Below are 21,009 nucleotides of genomic sequence, written 5' to 3'. Positions count from 1 at the left end.
AAAGTGAAAAAATACCCAGTTATGACAGTTTTCACATACTTTAGTGTGATGTTTGAGGCATATTAGCTTTTTGCATGCAGCGCACTGAGTTAGTCTTTTCTTGTCTTTGGCTCTGAGCACTATGGGACTTAACTTCTGAGGTCATCAGTCCCCTATAACTTCGAACTACTTAAACCTAACTAACCTAAGGACATCACACACATCCATGCCCGAGGCAGGATTCGAACCTGCGACCGTAGCAGCAGCGCGGTTCCGGACTGAAGCCCCTAGAACCGCTCGGCCACAGCGGCCGGCTTTCTTGTCTTTGTTACCGGTACAGAATAAATTTCTTACGGTAGGAGCTACAGTACCAGATAGTGCCATGAACTCGCTATAAACAATCTTTGCAACGTATTTTCTTTCCTTCTACTGAGTTATGTTATTATGAATGAGACTTTTTTTTATTTTTCCTCAGTGTATCAATAACTGTCGTTCCACAGTCATTCAACATAAGTTTTGCTATGGGCACAGAGGTATATCAAGATTTTATGAACTTCTTCTTTGTAAGTTATTCTTTTAATCCAAGTCATAATTGCGTTGAAGAGACAAAACTACTGGTAGTGACGGGTATAATGAAAAATACATCTAATAACGCACATTATAGCAGTAATTATTGAAAACCAGCTGATCAGAATGTCAACTAATAGCCACCCAAACCACTATTTAAGTACAAACGTAATCGTGAATTACAAGCAAAAGCGTTAAATTATGTAAGTAGACATTTCTTTAGCTCAGTCTCGAAGGAATCTACAGAGATGCATAAATGCGTGAGGTACACCTGTACCTTTGCGTAGTGTTCCACACTAAGTGAGGATCTTCCATGGTTGGAACAAGGGACCGATATGTGCTAGTAACAGAGCAAGATATGTTTTTAATACATATACCCGTAAGGGCTATTACACTACAGTCGTATAATTTTCCTTAGGTAACCGTTACAATAATATCTAGCCCCTTGTATTGGTACACCCATGTAAATGAGGCAGCATCATTCATATATTTACTTCTGCCATCGTAAGTTTCACGTTGACATAACCCTCATTACTTATGTTTAACCAATGAACATGATGTGATTGTTGATAGTATAACTTTTTTCTCTTTTTGGAAGAGACAGTTGAAAATTAATGCAAGTCTGAAACATGTACTGTGCTTTGAAGTAAAAGTAAATGAATCCCAGGTGAGGCACAAAGATGGCGTTTTCCATTATGTATGTGCCGTACGCTTACCACAATAAGAGCTTACTGTAGCAGCAATGCCGTACTTGCAAAATTCTCAGTAAGTTTTCTAACTTCCACAAGATGATTCATGGGGATATCATTATGATAACTGGTCAATATAGCGGCGTACGCTTAACAGTAAACGGAAGACTATTTTGAAAAAAAAAATTAAGTATTTCACAGGCGACTCTCAATTAATAAGTGAACATCATCGTCGCGCCGACCTTCGATATCGTTCAAAAGAGAAGTCTGTTGTGCATACGTAGCAATTTGGGCGTGACGTGGCCAGAAAAAGTGTAATGGAGATGAATCGGGTGTCTGCTGACGAGCCGCCACCCAGGGACCGGGCCGTGCTCTGCATAATCACCGGCTGCTGTTTAAACTTTTATAGGCTGCACTTACAGCGCGACCCAAAAACTACGTAATACATACTTGCGTAATACTCACAAAAACGGTAGCTAATGCAACAGGTATTAACTTTTGTGATGCCTCTTTCGGCGCTTTAGTCTACTCTACAAGCTGAAATGTGATTTCTAAGTGGAGATAAAAAATGACCATGATAAAATAAGTATTGCATTTAGGTGTCTGATATACAGGGTGAGTCGCCTAAGACGTAACACTCCTTGTATTTCGCCAATGGTTGAAGATCTCGAAACGTGGCTTTCAGCAAGTAATGTTGTTGTATGTTGTTCAACTCTTGAATCAACCAAGATATTGAAGCACGTATGTTTTTTTTAATGGAATCATATGCTTTTTAACCCCATTCTAAAGCTCTTGAAAAGATGGGTGTTACGATACAACACTTGATAATGTTAGCGTTGAAACTTGCCGAAAAACATCGGAGAAATTTGCTAAAACTGAAAGACAAGACGGCTTTTGAATCGTCTACTACTGTGTAAATACCACCAAGTGGTGTTTCCTTACCAGGTTCCGTCAATGTATCAAGCCTTTTGACCGTTTACTTATTTTCAGAATAATTCTTAACTTATAGGAGGGCTGTTCGGAAAGTAAGGAACAACAGGTCGCAAAATGGAAACCACAGTGAAAATCAAAACTGTTTTATTTGCAACAGTTAGCTACAACTTCGAGCTACTTATATCCATGGTCGCCGATCCAACTTAGACGTCTGTCGTAGCGTTGTACCATCTTTCCAATACCCTCGTTATAGAAGGCAGCCGTCAGTGCTTTCCGCCAATTCTCCACGCTGGCCTACAGCTCGTTGTCTGTGCCAAAATTTTGTCTTCATAGCCAGCGGTTCAAGTGAGCAGAGATGAAACTCAGGGGGAGACAATTTCGGGCTGCATTGTGGGTAATCAAACATTTCCAATTGAAAACGATGCAGGCGCATCTTCATTGCCCCTGCAGAACGCGGCTGAGAAATTGTCTTGAAGAAGAAAACGCACGACCGTAACGTAATGTTGGCTGCACAGATTCAGGCGAAATTTCTCAGCAGGCCCTCGTACTTGGCGGGAGACACTATCGTTCTAGGTATCTTTATGTGCTCCCTGTGTGCTCAGAGTTAAAAAGAACAACTTAACACGATCGACGGGCATACTAGAGACATTGCCCAACACAGCTGTGCAAAACTTCATGCGATTTTCACTGTGGTTTCCATTTCGTGACCGATCATTCCTTCCTTTCCGAATAACCTTCGTATGAGGGTATGTAAATACACTTGAAATACGAGTTTTTCCTAAACCCTTCTGATAAACTGAAAGTTGTCGTGTAGTTCCATTTACAACAATAGTAGCTGACCCTGTTACTATGTCGTATATAGTAAGACCAAGAGGAATTACGTTTTGTCTTGGTGGCTTAGGCGTATCTTATGTAACAACGACAGAGCTTGGTACGGAAGTCCCACTTGGCGGTGCTTACAGTTCTATCTTTGATACAGAACGCCTTACCTTTGAAATGTAGCACATTCTTCAGACATTTTCCGAAACGTTTCAACGCCTGCATTGAAAACTGTTATATCATTGCACTCGTCTTTTCCACACCTTTTGAAGCCATCAAGGATATGTATCATTCCACGTAAAAAAGTTTTAAATCTTTTGTTGTTACGTTATCGAGGCCGAATTTTCAGGCGTACGCAAGTAATTTTTAACGTTTACAGCTGCTTGACTATGACACCGAACATGTTTTTTTTTGTTTGTTTTCAATGTAACTGTGTAATATTTGCGTTATTGGAAGGGCTTTCGAAGAGGACTTCGACGACATAACATGTGCGAAACTTGATTAAATAGCAACAAGGTAGCAATGCCGCAGAACACTGTCTTGCTGTCAGGAGAAGAAGTTTCAGAAACGTCTGCTACTGCGTACTATTGTAAGGGAACTCTTAACTCAGGAACGGATCGTTTGCTTAGCTGTGCGCCAGAAGCCCATCAGCCTGTTTTCCCCTTTTGCAGGAATCAGACATCTTGCTCGTGGAACTATTTAGACACTTCCAATGTATGTGATACTCGAAAAAGTAGGTACGGTTTTTGATTATGTCGAATGCTGCCAAACAGTCAGAGCAGCATTACGGTTTTATGCTGAAAGGTGTTCTGATCGTGCTAAGTCTTCACGTTATGTCTTTGCAAAAATTATAAAAAATTCAAGAAACTGCATGTGTGAAGAATATAATACGCCATCGAAAAGGCACAGTAACTGATGAGAGAAATGCAACTACGAGGGCGTGCTGAAAAGTCATGCCTCCGATTTTTTATGTGAATACTCTTAAAGCTTTTTTAAATAACAAACGTTATTAGTAGTCTACATACCAATTCTTCAGGTATTCATATTTGCCGTTCTCTGTTATTAGAGGGCTCCTAATTATAGTTTGTAGACTGACGGTGTGTAATCTAACTATGACTGTGCGTGAGAAACAGCGTGCTGTAATCAAGTTCCGAATGAGAAGAGTTCGTTCGCACATGGAGCATCCTCTCTTTCAACATGACAGTGTCAGACCACACATGAGCGCTACGACAATGCGACGCGCTGGGTTCACTCTCTTCGATCATCCTCCATACAGTTCCCATTTGGCTGCATCTGATTTTAATCTGTTTCCAGTAGTTAAAGAACACCTTCGAGGACATCAGTCTGACAATGATGAAGTGGTGAAGGCAAAGGTGAGGCTGTAGCTCTGTCAACAGAGTCAAACATTCTACAGCGACGGTATCAACAAAATTGTCTCTCGTTGGGAGAAATATGTTCGTCGACAGGGTAACTCGTATGAGAAATAAATACGTAAACATGAAGAATAAAGATGTAGAATGTTAATTAATTTTGTTTTATTTCAAAAGCTTAAAGAGTATTCACATAAAAAGTTTGGAGGCATTGCTTCTCAACACATCCTAGCAATAGCTTGAATGTACGAGTGTCATCAGCCAAAGCCGGCAATTGTGGCCGAGAGGTTCTAGGCGCTTGTCTGGAACCGCGCGACCGTTACGGTCGCAGGTTCGAATCTTGCCACGGGCATGGATGTGTGTGACGTCCTTAGGTTAGTTATGTTTAAGTAGTTCTAAGTTCTAGGGGACTGATGACCTAAGATGTTGAGTCCCATAGTGCTCAGAGCCATTTGAACCATTTTTGAAACAACGACCTTTGTCATGGTGCGGTGCGCACTGTTCGAGAATCGCATCGTTAGTTCCTGTTTTATTGATGGGACTCTAAGTACCCATTAATATCTACAGTTCCTATGAGACAAGCTGCCGCTGTTATTGGAAGACATCCCTCTTGATATAAGGTTACGTGTGGTACATCAGATCGATGTGCTGCTCTGTACAAACAGACCATTGTAGCTTTTGTGAAGACAACTTTTAGAAGTCGTTGTATCAGTGGCTGAGGAAACACTCAAGACTGGAAACATTAACATAACAAGTCTCAAGCAAACTCCTGATGATATGAACTACCGCGAACATGAGCCTGTGCTGCGACAAGTCCAGATGTAATTTAACTTGCTGTATTGTATGCCATAATAATAAGCACACGTGTTGTCTCTAATTTAAGTGTTTGCTTGCGTTTGGAAAAGTAGGGAAGATATTTGTGGAACCTCTTCTCCTCACATTGGAACTGTTGTTTATCGAAATGTTTTCTTGTTGCTACACTGTTGTGAAAGAGAAAGGTCGAAAGTAACTTTCCCCTGATGTATCATAACCTATGTGACGATTCATTTAAGACATCTACGTCTGTCCTCACAATACAGGGTTGATCGTAAGTATCTCCAGGCTTTCCGAAGACGACTGCCCGAAAATTACAAATACAGGAAACAGACATATTTCAGTGGATAAAGCATCTCTCCAAAATCTTAACTCACATTACAGGTGATAGATATAGGCACTGTTTACGACGTGACAAACGTCAATAACTGTTCGTAATTCGTTGAAGCTGAGACGAATGATCCGGGAAGAAGCCACGGCAGCCCGCATTGGAAATCTGTTGATTGGGTTGCCTACCTATATGCGTGAGCTACAATGGTGTGCATAACGTAAGGATGAAAGCAACATCCGCGTGATGTGTTACTACGAAGTAACGTAACTCGATGAAACTAGGACCATTTATAGAAAGAGCTGCTGCAGTGTACTGCAGAAGGTAACTGAAATAATACGCAGTGGGACGAGCAGATATGACAGTTTTATTCATAGATAATAATAACACTGAAGTCACTTCGATATATGATGGTCCACTGAACATTAAAAAACGCAGAGAATGATTCCTAGTAGCATGTGTGAGTACGAAGGATATCAATGAATGCTCTGCAACGTGCTCTCACGTTGGTGACAAGGTTGGTAATCATTTCTTTCAGTAGGACATTTCATTCCTCTAAAAGTGCGGTTCATAACTGCTGGATGGTCGTTAGTGCTTACGGACTTGCTGCATTACAGGGGATAGTCAAAATAATGTTAATACCTGTACTTAACTTGGGAATGGTTTATTAATAAGGGTTTGGACCCCCATTTACCCGTAATACAGCTGCGATTCTTCTTGGAATACTGGCATATAATGATTGTATAGTTTCCAGTGGAATGTTATCCCACTCTTTGATCAGAACCTCTTCTAACTGCTGGAGTGACGAAAGAGGCGGAAATCTGCTCCGCAGTCTGCGCTCCAATACCGCGCACAAAGGTTCGATAATGTTCAAGTCTGGGGACTGTGCTTGCCGGGGAAGACGCTGCAGTTCTGTTGCATGCTCCTGTTACCACGATTGTACTTTCCTGGCTGTGAATGGGTGCGTTATCGTGCTGAAATATGAAATCACTGTTTGAGAACAACATTTTAATCATGAGGTGCACCGGATGACCTAAAATGTTCATATAATCGTTGAATTTAATACAGTCTTTGAGAGTAGTGAAGGGACCAGCAGAATACCATGATATGGCTATCCACACCATCACACGTCCACCCCCATACTTAACCGTTGGAATCAAGCAATCAGGATTGTAGGCTTCTTTTGGCGTTATCCAGACATAAATCCAGCCCGATATTGGAAATAACGAAATCGTTGATTCTTCAGACCATATGACGTGTTTCCACTGATAAGTCGTCCAGGATTTATGCTCCTGACATCATGTTTTACGCATCTTTGCCTTGGTTGTTGTCACTAACGGTCTCAGTACACCAGCTCGACCATGAATATTCGCTTTATGGAGTTCTCGGCAGACAGTGTCGATAGACACGGGTTCTCGAAGATGACTCTTCAGCTCTGCAGTCACTTTAGCCGCCGTAGTTTTGTGTTGTTATGACACAATTCGTGACAGCGTACGACGATCTCTGTCATTTAGTTTTCATTTGCGCTCATTACTACGTTTACACAATGATTTATTTCCATGTATTGTGTAGTTTGTCGTGACTATTGAAACAGTTGCTCTTGAAACATTCAGTAAGCTGGCTGTCTTGGTTACTGATGTTCCAGCTAATCGGCCTCCTCAATCTGCCTTCTTTGGAACCCTGTTAGGTTTTTCATTGCAACTCGACCTCTGCCTCTGAATGCAAATACGAAGTGTGCTCCACTCGTAAACAACCTGCACTGATGCCTATTTCGTACTGAACACGCACAGTCCAGCGCGACACGAGCCTTACCTGCGTTGTTGACCGCCAAACACAACCATCCCATTACTACCACTGTCCATATTATTTTGCCTATACGCTGCACTTCTCCCCAATGTATCCCACACGTGTCCCACAGAAATCAGGGGAACGTGCAGACCAGTCCATTCACCTAATATCCTCTGAATCCAAGGTCTTTTCCATCTATGCTTTTCGATGAGGTCACGCATTGTCATCCATAAAAATGAAGTCAAGGGTGAATACATACCTGAAAAGACGCTCATGCGGAAGGAGCACAGTGTCAATAGTGTTGACGGGTAAGTGTACCGTGTCCATATATCTGGAGATCAGTACGGCCAAGCAGTAGTATGCCTCCCTCACAGCCGCGTTGGGTAGCCGAGCGGTCGAAGGCGTCTTGTCACGGTCCGCGCGGCTTCCCCCGTCGGAGGTTCGAGTCCTCCCTCGGGCATGTGTGTGTGTGTCGTCCTTAGCGTAAGTTAGTTTAAGTTAGATTAGGTAGTGTGTAAGCTTATGGACCGATGACCTCAGCAGTTTGGTCCCATAAGACATTACCACCTTCCCACACGATTACACCTGGACCACCAAAAAGTACATTTTCGACAATGCTCCTTTCGCAGTATAAGGATACGTCCAGAGTCACTACTCAGACTGAGTCTGTTGTCATCCTAGATGAGCACGTGACCCCACTCCTCGTTTGTCCAGTCCCCATACTCTTGTCAACCTTGAAAACGGTGCCGCCGACGTCAAAAGAACACAACGTACTGGTGTCATCGGTCAAAGAGACCTGTCCGCTTTCAGTTCCACTGTGGAGAGTCAGATTGTGTGACTTGCAGTTCTGTTAATTGTTGCTGCAGCTGCTGTTTGACGCGGGTTCCTTGTTGTGTGTTGCACAATGTAGCAGTGGCCTACCACCACCTCTCCTTCGGGCAGCATTCTAGTGCATCAGATCGATCACCATGTACTTCAACAATGCCGTGAGCAATACCGAACTCTTGGGCTACACTCGTCACGTTTTGGCCTTCTTACAGTTTCCCAATGATTCTTCCCCTATCAATCCATCCAGACGTTGTCTCGAGGTCACGTTATAATGAAGAACATCACCACAGTGCACCGTAACTGATAGCTGATCGACACAAATTGCCTTTTTTAGTTTCTTCAGTTGCCTCTTTTATTAGCGCCAGCTCCATCTGGAGCTGTAGTCACGCTGACCTCACCCCGTGTGACGTTCAGCTTTACGTGCACGAGTGGGAGACATTTGGAAACATGCTCCCACATGTTCATTCAGTTTCGCTGTATAGTTACTACCTTGTGTCACTTTATCTAGCTCGTCCTTTATTTGGCCAGAGAAATGGATTTAAACACGTTCACGCATGTTATGTCGTTAAAATCCTTTTCGAAGATTGTATCCAGTGCTACAGAAAAATGTATACAGTTTAATTTTAAAAAATCGGTGTCATACTCCGTAAGCTACAAACGTTAAAAACAACTTCCTTACGCAGGAATATCCGCTTCATTGCCCGCTATAGCTTAGCGAAAACTGCGTCTCCAACATTTTTTTGTTCTGGATATATTTTGGATGGTCTGTCTTACCTGCCTGTCTCTGTACATACCGAATTAAAAGAAAAAATAAAAAAAAGTTCATGAATGTGTCGAAAGGATGTAGGAGGATGCAACGAACTGCTAAGGGAAACAGTGGAAAAAAAATGAAGATCTAAAGGAAGAACAGTAACTTTTGTGCGGTAGATACCACATTTCAGTCAGTGAGAATATGAAATTTGGAAGATATGTTAGACGAGGACTAAAAGTCTTTTTCAGCTTTCTTAGAAAAACGAAAAAATAACAGGTATTCATGGATCGTATGTGAACCACTATGGTTTTGCTTATGATGTTGTAGTGTTTGACTCTAGTGCAGATAACCTGAAAAAACACATTCCAGATATCAATGACTATGTTGCACAACCAATTGATGTCTAGGACAACTGAAGATAAAAGCAGAATATGTAAACAGAGGAATAAAAATTGGCTACAATGCTTTTGGTAAAGGAAATATAATTTTTGAAACGGATAATCTGTTGTTTGAAGTGAGATGTTCACAATCAGTGTATTTTGAGGCATGTACTTTTAGTGCGAAAACCATTAAAAAACGAATGGTCACTCGGCAAGCAGGAGTGGTGCAGGCTGATTATCGCTAGGAGAGCCTCGAAATCAAGTGAATGGACCAGGGAAAAGTATGGAGTAGAGGGCATAATTATGACTGTAATGAAAATCGAATGGAGGTGGCTGTGACGTAGCCAGACGTATGGGTGGTATGAAACTAGAGTTTCTTCCAGTATACCAAAGATGGTTAAACAACTTACGGGAAAGCATTCAGCTTACGCCTTCGACAACCACCGATATTTCGACAATACGCGAATGTAACGAGAGATCGCTATGCAAGGGAATTTAAATTCTCAGTAGGCGGGGCTGTGGCACCTAACTACCATGATACGGCATATGCAGAAATACACAAGAAACACCCCGAACAACTAGCTCCACCACACAACCAAAGATAACTAACGACTGAAGTTGTCAACAGGGAAAATTAAGTACCAACAGGTGACACAGTAAATTTACTCTGTCCGTGTCCTTTCACCATGGAGAGGGCATCAAAAATCTCGCTCAAATGCTTGTTGGCATCATGATTTCTCCCTGTTAGAAGTAGGTGACAAGCCCTAGAACAGTTAAATATGAAGTTAAAGAGTGGAACTGAGAATGAAGTACTGTAATTGTCAATGATGAAGATAAAAGTCATCGTTTCTGCACATTGCAGAGACGGTGCGGGTACGATTAGCCACGAATAAACTGGGGTAACCGTACACTTCATTGTTGTTCTTTGTGAAACTAACTGTATCGTAGTGAACACTTCCGAATGAGGTGTTGCGGTTTGGATCCTGTGATAGGGTAAGCTTTAGGACTATAGGAGCAAACAAATTAAAACTAGACAGATCGAAAAAGTAAGTAAATTGTTTGCTATTTCAAAAGTAATCACAATAACTGCTAATTTATTTATCCAAATGTAATACGAGACGGTCTGTGCTTTCATGGAAAAACATATGCGGTTGTCCGAGGAACCATGATTGTATCCAGGAGTGGACTTCTTCGTCCGATCAGATCAACGGCAACGAATGTCTTTCTTCAGGGCTCCACAAATATGGAAATCGTATCGGGAGAAATCGGGACTATGTGGAAGATACTTAAGAGCTACCCAGCTAAACTTCTGCAGCATACTTGAAATAACCCTGCCAGCATATGTGTGGGTCCACATGTTACACGCAAGTGAGGACGACGGGACAAGAGTAAAAGATCTCGATCCTGCTTTCCTACGTGAGGGAGGATCGTGAGTCGTATCCCGGCTGCTTAATCAGACAGAACACAGCATGTGAAAGGCAAGGCATCGGGTTCGAGTCCCTATCCAGCACACAGTTTTAATCTTCCCGGAAGTTCCATAACAGCGCACATTTTATTGAAGAGTGAAAGATTCGTTACGGTAATCACATTAATTTTATTAGCAATTTTCGAAGCGTGGCGAAGAATATACGGTAAACCGTTTTGGAGACGTCAGTGGATACAAGGGCTCTTAAGATGTTGAAAAGTGAGACAAAACACAACAAAGCTGGACAAGAAAGCACTTTCGGACATTTGTGAGAAGTTGAAATTTCAAATTATATGTTTTCTTGATTTTGTATTACATGCCTTTGCACTGTTTTGAAGATATCTTCACTGAGAAAAAGGTAAATGGGGTAAGAAACCGCATAAATCATAATTACGTTTTTTTCTCTGTAACGATCTGCCGGAGATTACTCTTCCCTTGTTCCAAAATACTCAGAAAATATCCCTGAAGAAATTCCGAAATTTTGTCGGTGGCGTTTGTGTTCTCCTAGTATAAATTGCAGAGAACAGTTGTATAAATTCGCGGATGGTGAAGAGAAAAGGCTTTGTACCACTGTCAAAACAATTTGACAAGAACCAGAAGTGCAAGTGGTTGATTCGAGCCCGCCAGTAAATCTTTGCCTTTAACGGCGTGGCTAAAGTACATCACGTAGAAAAATCTGTGAACATTGCCTGGGCCTATACTCCATATGGGATAAGTCGATCCTTGACAGCTAGTAGTGTTGTTGCAGCTTTCAACTGCGAAATAGCCGGCCGGAGTGGCCGAGCGGTTCTAGGCGCTACAGTCTGGAATCGCGCGACCGCTACAGTCGCAGGTTCGAATCCTGCCTCGGTCATAGATGTGTGTGATGTCCTTAGGTTAGTTAGGTTTAAGTAGTTCTAAGTTCTAGGGGACTGATGACCTGAGATGTTAAGTCCCATAGTGCTCAGAGCCACTTGAACCATTCTTTGAACTGCGAAATGCAAACGGCTGCCTTTAAATTGACTGAAAGTCACAGCTGCGTGACACTGTCGCATAACTGGGAAGTTGTCATAGAAACAAAATCATGATACGTGATTGGATCTATCAGAAGCGCGAAGCAGCCGCGCCTAGTCTAATTTAGCTGTCAGGGATCTTCTCTTGCCATAATGAGCTACATCGGGATTTGTTACGACTTGGTGCGAAGCAGAGGAGTAAGAACATTCCACACGTTCCAGACGTGTACAGCGTACACTCTAGCGTCCTGAAAGACTTCTCGGCAACGCATGTCCGGAGAAGTGATGGTTGAGGCAATGACCGTTGCGAGCCGGAGCGGCACTATCTGGCCGACCACCCAGCTAGCTTGCGCCTGCGCCGGAAGTAAATACACGCGCCCACGTGCCAGTAATGGGCCGGGTGGGCAACGCTCTGTTTATTCACGACGGACCCCAGGCACCGCCGCAGCCGCCGAGCCGCGCAATTACAGACTATTCTTTCTGAGCGACTGCCTGTCGCCCAGCGAGGCTGTTTTATTTGCGGAAGTCGCTTCAAATATTGTACCATTGTTTGCTCTCAATACTTATGTCGCAAGCTATTTGTTCCAGGCAGGCAGCAGCCTATTTCTTTCCTGCCAAGTACTTAAAGAGTGAGCAACGAAAAGAAAAGGAAGTTAGGATTTAAGGTCCCGTCGACGGCGAGGTATGAGAGTAGTAGCACAGGATCTGACTGGGGAAGGATGGGAAAAGGAATTAATCTGTGGTGTTTTCAAAGGAACCACCCCACCATTTCCTCAAATCGATAAAGAGTAACCACAGAAAACCTAAACATGGATGTGGGGTGTAACTACTGTCCTTCCGAATTGCGCGTCGTTTATCTTTTGCCTCAGCGGGAGGGTTTTAAAAAGTTGCCAACATTGTACTTCAGCTTGAGGCCAGGGTTCTTTTTTTAATACAGATCTTTCTAACACAGACAGAGAGAATTGAAATACTGGAAGATTGAAGCTCCTGATGTGTTTTCTCTCCCTCGTCAGCTAATATGGGTACTTGGAATAATATTTCGGTAGTCCTGGTAGATGTGAGTAACGTGTACGATAAATAAAACCCTCTCACTACCATTGTTTTGGCCTCAGTTATGTGTTATTGTACACATGTTAAATAAAAGCTGACATGATGTACTGATACTGCAATAGAATCACTAGACGAATTATATCTGCGTTAGCCTAGGTTACTTTTTATTACTTCCACTATCATTAGTTAACAGCTGGTCCCGGCGGAGGTTCGAGTCCTCCCTCGGGCATGTGTCTGTGTGTTTGTCCTTAGGATACTTTAGGTTAAGTAGTGTGTAAGCTTAGGGACTAATGACCTTAGCAGTTAAGTCCCATAAGATTTCACACTTTTTTTTCATTAGTTAAATTGTTACTGCTTCACTCCATACGGTCCTATACTCCACATAGCGTAAGATGATCCTCGATAGCTAGCAGTGCTGATTCCAGCTTTCAACTGCGAAATGGCCGTGCGGTTAAAGGCGCTGCAGTCTGGAACCGCAAGACCGCTACGGTCGCAGGTTCGAATCCTGCCTCGGGCATGGATGTTTGTGATGTCCTTAGGTTAGTTAGGTTTAACTAGTTCTAAGTTCTAGGGGACTAATTACCTCAGCAGTTGAGTCCCATAGTGCTCAGAGCCATTTGAACTGCGAAATGCAGACGCCTGCCGCAACTCTAACTGAAAGTCATAGTTACCTAACAGTGAGGCAAAACTAGGACGTTGCCATAGAAACAAAATCACGTAACGCGATTGGCCCTGGCAGATGCGCTAAGCAGCGCGGCAAACCCATTTTAGCTGTCAGGGACCTTCTCTTCCCATGTGGATTACATCGGAATTTCTTAAGTGGTTCAAATGGCTCTGAGCACTAAGGGACTTAACATCTGAGGTCTTCAGTCCCCTAGAACTTAGAAGTACTTAAACGTGACGAACCTAAGGACGTCACACACATCCATGCCCGAAGCAGGATTCGATCCTGCGACCGTAGCGGTCGCGCGGTAGCAGACTGAAGAGCCTAGAACCGCTCGGCCACTCCGGCCGGTGAAATTTCTTAAGTATTCTTACGTATTCACTGCATTTTTTGCTACGCTACTGATGATAACACCTCTGCTTGCATAGCTAATTGTTGTAGGATAATGAAGTTGGTACCCCATCTTATAAGTGACACTAATAAAAAAAAGACTATTCAGCACCTCATTCTGTTCCCTATACATAGTTGTCAAAACGCCCTACCACTCCGCCTGTACCCCTTTCTTCCCACCTGCTGCTTGTTTTTACGGATCCACCACCCAATTGCGTACGATGGGTCATTTATTGCCTCTTTGCCGCTGTGATCGATGTATGGGACCCGAGCAGATCTGAGTAGCAGTTCCATCTGCCGACCACATCAGATCGCATAGTTGCCCGTGGCCCGACACGCGAAGCCGGGCTTATTATTCATTTCAGTCTCTTAGTTTTTTTTAATTGTTTTGTTTGTTTTTGAAGCTTCGTACTTTTTCAAAATGTAATACATGAATTGGAAAATGAAACATAATTTTGTTGAATTTAAGGAGAAACAAAAATATAGATACGAAAGAGTTAGAGAAGTTAGTCCTGCCACCTAGATGGCTGAGAGTCAATACCACAGTATGTGGCTTCGAGCCATTGACTCTCAGACATTTTGTATGTTAGTAAGTAGAGTGGTCGTTATACTATATTCCTTAACGTAACAGTTGTGTCTACATACATATGTACAGATTTATAGTGCCCATTGCCGTAGGCAGTTTGCGACAACACTCCGGTGCTATTATGGATCTTTCATATTGAAGTACTTCTAGTTATTTAACTAGTTACTATTTACAGGTTTATAGTGCCCGTTGCCTTTGGTAGTTTGCGACACTGTGCCGGCACGTCACTACCTTAGCCTAATGTGCACTACCAAGTGTCCATAATTAGAATTACGTATTATTACTAAATGTATTATATTACTACTAAACATACCTACAGTGAAATTAATGTCTAAGTGGAGTAGCAGTCTAGTACTTCATGTGCTGTCGTCTGCACTGTTTGCCTTATTCGTCTGTGTGTCATCTTCCGTATCGTTATCCACCCTTTGGAGTCTATTATACTGCTGCATATTTTCTCGTCTTCTGTACGGTCGTGTGCGTCGGTATTATTCGTGTGTTGCCTTTGAAATTTTGTCTGTTAGTGTATTAAATTGTGTCCATTATATTTCGTTTCGTAGTGCATCGTATGGTGCACCGTGTAAACTCTGTGTGTTTGTATTTTGTCCCTGATGTCTGTAATTCCCGCAGAATAGGACTGTATTTTCGGGAGATCCCATCTCCCCGCGTGTACAAACGGGTGTCTGCATCAAACTCACGCAGTTATGGTGCATGGGAGAAGGTCCGTGTCCTGTTAAGAAGTGAACCATGCCGCGGATGGGGTCGGTATGTTTCATTCTTAACCGTTCAGGAAAGAATGTATAGACTCTCCGTCCCTTGTCACTTGACCCCACTCATGTTGCCAGGTTTCCATTCACCGGAGTTTAAGATGGCGCTTGCTGTTAAAGGGTGCATCGGTATTTCGCTAACTCGATCTAGTCTACGCATCTTTAAACAGTATTATGCAGCCCGATATGTGATGGTGATATCAGTCCAGTAGATTGCGAACACTACGCATAGTGGTTCGACCGATGTGGTGTCAAAAGCTCCCTATAGTCTAAGAAGGATACTTCTCTGCCCCCACCTTACCACCGTTCTGTTGGTAGCGAGGGTTAGCCGATGCACCCACGTACTTGCTGCAAAACTGTGTACTGATTCGAAGAGTGCCCAGTGATATGTTCTGATTGCTGACAAGGGTAGTCCGTATTGTCCTGAGTCTGCCAGTTCGTGTACAATTTTTTCTGCCATGTCTATGCTGACTCTGATATGTTCGTGGAAGTTTAAGTTTTCGTATATGTGTAGTGCTAGATAGCGTGTTACAGTCATCCTCTTTATGTTTGTGTTCCCGACTTTTATTGAAAGAGCCCGTTTCAGTAGACCCTTCCATAGAGTATATGTTGTTCTGTGGCCTGCTGTCTGGAGTTTGTTTGCTATGCACCATTGCATATGTGTCTATAGTGTGCCATGTACCTTCTCCTCTAGCTTGGCTACGCTGTCAACAGAAACTACTACCAACAGGCAATCCGCATAAGCGACAATTCCATCCGTCTTGTTGTCCCTATCGAAGAGTTCTACGAGAGCTTCAGTAGTGATGCCCCACAAGACAGGTCCACAGATCGATCCCTGTGGGCATCCCTTGGTAATTCTCCTGATTACTTTGCGATTCCCCACGCGCCATTCCACTATTCTTTCCCTGCAATAATCCAAGAGACTATTATACTGGGAGTTCGGTACCTCCAATTGTTTTAACCTCTCTAACAGTTAAAGGCACCTGCGATATCTATCATTATAGTTACCGCGTTGCTTGCTGTATTTGTAACAATTATGAGTGCTTAAATAATAGCGTCGTTGATGGATTTTCCTTGTCTAAGGCACAGTAAGTTCTCTCGAACCTTAGCCATTTTGTTTATGAGACACATTTATCCGTGTGACTCGGGATCTGAATGATCCCTGTCTGTGGATTTTTGTATGATCACCGCACCTGAGGCTTTCCAGATTGTAGGCACCCTGCCTAGCCTTTGGGCGTCATGAAGTAGTTCTGTTGAATATGGGCTAATCTGTGGCGATAATTTTTGAGTAACCCTGAATGGATGTCATCTGGCCCCGGCGCTCTACTGCGACTTCTTCCTGAGCAAATGGACAGGTGACAGCAGCTGTGTTGTATGGTGCATTTAGTTCATTTCTCAGTGTGGTTTGTTGTGATCTGTCTATGTTCATGACATCTTCGGGTAATAGTTTATTAAGCAATAATTGCGATGCATTCCTCCATCCTCATGTCACTGTGTAATCATCTTGCCTTAGTGTACCTAATACTAGTAGGCCTTAATTATAAGAATATCTTGTATGGTCCACCCCAAATGTTCTGTTGTGTGAGTGAGGCCATGACTTGTTAAGTTTCATTACTACCAGTTACAAGCCGATATGAATTACGTGAATTCCTGTCTGTTCGTTGATTTGCAGAGGTTGTTTTGGCGCGAAAATATTTCCTCGCACTCCTCTAGAAAATCATTAGTGTGCCCCCCACTTAGTAACAGGTTCAATTACGTGTTTCCGCTTGAAGTCTGACCTCCTGGGGTGAATTCTAAGGACAGTTGCGAGAGTGACTGCCGGTTACGGCAGCTAACTTTCGCACCTTCAACCAGCCTGAAAATCGACCTTATAGCCTTTATGTCACATTCCAATATTACATCTGTTATTCATATAAATGTGAATGAAGTTTGTGCCATTATTATTATAAGCTACAGTAATATGACATCCACTACTCCAGCCTTGACGATGTATTAATAGTATTCACCTACTGGCTTCTCCATATTACATTACGTCGTTGTTTTAGTCTTATCTTATATCCTGGAATCCAGCAAAGAACTTCTTTGGACCATTTTCCACGGTCCCATGTTCCGTCCATCACCATATAATTTTCATTAAAGCTATAAATACGTCTTACACTGCAGGCAAGACTGGTAATACACATTTATTTTATACTTTCAATTTCAGATTCATGGAAACGTTGGCTTTCGAAACTCTACTTCGTTTACCTGAAGCATACCAGATGATTTTTACACTTTTGTTTATTTACAATTGATTAACTGGTGTCTTTCTTCTGGTTGTATGGCTTTTCGTTTAATTTACACCTTTTGATTTAAGAGTGTTAATTATACAATACTGTCATCTAATTATAACAGATTTTCATGTCAATTTCCAAAATTACCCATAAAGTTCTTTCGTTAATTGGTGAAGTATATCTTCAACGGAGGCAAACGGTAGAATGTTACCAGTAAAACGGGGATGTTTCAGTTATCTGCCATAACCACGTATTTCTTCCTAGTTATCTAAGCGCAAAGATCTGAACACTTCCTCTAGCTTCCTCATTCTTGACCTAAGATTTGGCGAACGAGAAGTTTTCATTGCAAGGGATAATTTCTCAGCTCATACTTATAGATCCTTTATTGTTAATCTAATCAAGAATTTATGGCTACTAATAATTTACGAGGCACAAATAAAATCTCTTATTCAATACACATCACACAGTTTTTAAAGCGAATACAATTTTTATTTTATTTATTACAATTATACCTTTCACTTGTTGTGTGCAATATTTGTCTGCAGCATAGTTCATTTCAGCAGCATTTCTCAGTAATACTACCTTCTTATTGGAACTAATTAAAAAATTCTAAAATGTGGCAAATATGCGTAGATAAAAATTGCAGAAATATGTTTTTATACGAAAAGAGGAGGGGCGCGGGGGAGAGGGGAGTGAAAGACAGCTTTGGCAATTCTCCCAGGGGTGCAACATCGCCTCGCTAAGGCTCTGCAGACTCGATTAGCTTTTCTTTAGAAAGCGTCGTGAGTGGTCAGTCTGTAACTATAGTGTAAATAATACGTATCTACATATTGCTACTGGAAACAGCTCTCCTTTATAAATTTGGTGTAAAATTTATGTATGACGTTTTTTGCCCTTTTCTACATGTTGTAAAGATGACCGGGTATTCCCTAGTTGCTAGAGAAGGTTGTGGTCATTGAAATATTCTGTTGTTTTGCCTTCCTTATATTCAGCACATTGTTTTTGTGTGTCTATTTGTTTTACGTGTAGGTTGTGAAAACTACCGACCTTGTGAATTCGTTGTTTCAAGTAAACAACTGTATTACTGTCTCTCTGTCATTCACGTACACACATACACACACATGTGATTACCAAAAATATGAAAGGGGAAAGTGCGTTCCTAAAAGTCGAATGACAGCAGAGAGTGAACGTCACACATTGCTTTTTTTCCGACCTCAGCCTCTGCTGTCATCGAGAGAAACCACCTAAGAACTACAGAATACTGCAAGTAAATACTGCGCTAAACTTATAAAGAGACACTGTTTTTATGACAGAAGTATAGAAACGTATTATAGTTTTACTGTATCAAGCAATGGCCACGCATAATGCATTTTAAATAACAGCGGAACTCTTCTGGTGTAAAACATTCTTAAACTACAGCAGGCTGAAGAGGAGAAGAAATTATGTTTGAGCTTTAACGTATGTGCTAATCAGTATGCCACCATAGATTGACCCAATGCCTTGTTTCTCAAGGGCTGTTAATGTAGACAAAGTAGTAATTCATACTAACTGGTGCCCTCTATAATGTCTTCACGATTTAAAAGTGGTCCATTGTGCGATACTTACTTATAAAACCATCTTTCTCCTTGATTAAAGGGCGGTGCTGACTGCCTCAAATAAACGTACTTTAGCTCAAAAGTAACTTCACTTTGTAGAAAATACGTTGTACTAAAATTTATGTAATCTTCAGGTAACGAATCAATCGCAGTATCGATGCAGTTAGGCATTGTTTCGTTGTCGCCATAGTATCTGCTTGTCCTCGACGCGCGCTGCTGGTAATTCGTGATTCACTCCGTTTCCATTGTCTCTTAGAGTACGATACTATCGTCACATCTTTAGTAGTGAGCACCGTAGCTAATCTCACCATAAATGACATTCTTGCCCTTTCAGTGCAAAGACCCGTATACGGTGCTTTTATGGCATTTACGTTCTTTTATTCACACCCATTTTATCGTCGTCGTGCGCAAAGTTTTTGATGTTTAGTTGTCCGATTGGTCGATTTCAATAAAATCGTTGTGTCATTAGAGGAAAGCACAAAAAGACCGTTTCGTTACAATACATTGTCTTCCTTGCCAGCTATCCTCACCACCTGGAACAATGGGATATAAACCAAAAAATATTCCGAAGTAAGTTATGATCACCAGCAAATTCTATTAGAGGCTATCTTCTCAAGTCACGCTTATTCATCGAGCCATGAGAACAGATCGAATCAGACCACGCAGCGAGCAGACAAGCGGGCCATAATGAAATGATGTCCGAGACAAATAAATTCCACTGAGGACAGATCAGTTACCTTGTCTACCAACAGAGAAGCATTTTTACAAATTCTACTCGTAAAGCGGAACTTCTCCCGTGAACGTTTTGCCCGATTTTCTTGGGAACGTCCACGGCAAACAGTTACATGCTTTCCCCTCAGTTAAACTAGTGCCACGAATAATGCATTTGTTGCAAGTCTTACAAACTGTTGCAGTCGTGATTAAGAAGATCTCACCTCCCTTATCTAAAAACAATGTTAGCCATGTTATCTAGAAATATGAACTTAATTTTTTATTCATTTCATGAGCCGCGACTCCGTGTTGCAGAATTAATTTTTGGCAAAACACATACAGTATTATGATACTAATGAAAATAAAGTTGATATAATCCCCTGTTTTGAATCAATACTTTGGATACCGGAGTCATAAGATTTATTCAGTGGGTTAGCTACAAAAATAAAAATTTACAGAAATATTTTGTGAGTACATCGTAGTTGTTACTTAATACGTTTTGCGAGAGAGTGTAGCAGAAATGTAAACGTGCAGTCTAAGGCGGCAGCTATTTCGCGCTTTGCACATTACCATGGCGGTGTTACAATATTTCTCGTGAGGTCAACGTAAACGTCGTGATATTGTTCGTTCTTTTGCGGCAGATTCTGAATACGGCAAACGCGTAAATGAGAAACAATATCCCTGATCCATGAGAACTTTGACGTAACTAGTATAACCATTTTACAGAAAGTGCAGAAATGAACTGTATTTTCGTGAAATCTTTTTTGAAGATTGTATACTTGACCGAGAATAAAGACATTCCATATGTTCATACAGTACTTTGATTTAATTACCAAGCGTTTGGATTTCATCCCCAAAATATAGACCAAAATGCCACTTTTAGATAGTTAAGCTGTTGTTCTTCTGAACTACTTACTGTTTCGAGAGAAATAACTATTATATATTCCTAAACAACTTAGATGGAGGGTGAACATGCAACAATGTTACTGGTGCGAAAAAATCTGATATTTCAAATACACGATTACACGAAGTATTCTAACATCATTGTTACATTGCGAGTGTTGAGAAAGTCGATCGTGTTGGTGTTCTTGAATCACTCTTACGGCAGTGGTGCACAGAACTTTACACTTCCTCCTCAGAAACGAATATTTCAACTGACGCTGAAATTTCGACAGTGATGCAATCACGCATTGACGGTCACAAGGATGTCTAGAATTTCTGCCGCTGTACCACCATGCGCCCAAAGTACGTCAGCATCATTTACACAGTTAACT

At 41.8% G+C, this 21,009-nt stretch overlaps 1 protein-coding gene across 1 annotated transcript in view; it reads left to right on the top strand.

Moving 5' to 3' along the window:
• LOC126184072 (Krueppel-like factor 2) overlaps window positions 1–21,009 on the top strand; it is a 447,658-nt gene that overhangs the window by 385,168 nt on the left and 41,481 nt on the right. The gene's annotated exons all lie outside the window — the stretch shown is intronic.

The sequence above is a fragment of the Schistocerca cancellata genome, chromosome 4 (assembly GCF_023864275.1).
Source record: "Schistocerca cancellata isolate TAMUIC-IGC-003103 chromosome 4, iqSchCanc2.1, whole genome shotgun sequence".
In the NCBI taxonomy this organism is placed as follows: Eukaryota; Metazoa; Arthropoda; class Insecta; order Orthoptera; family Acrididae; genus Schistocerca; species Schistocerca cancellata.
This window is presented reverse-complemented; position numbering and strand designations above follow the sequence as displayed.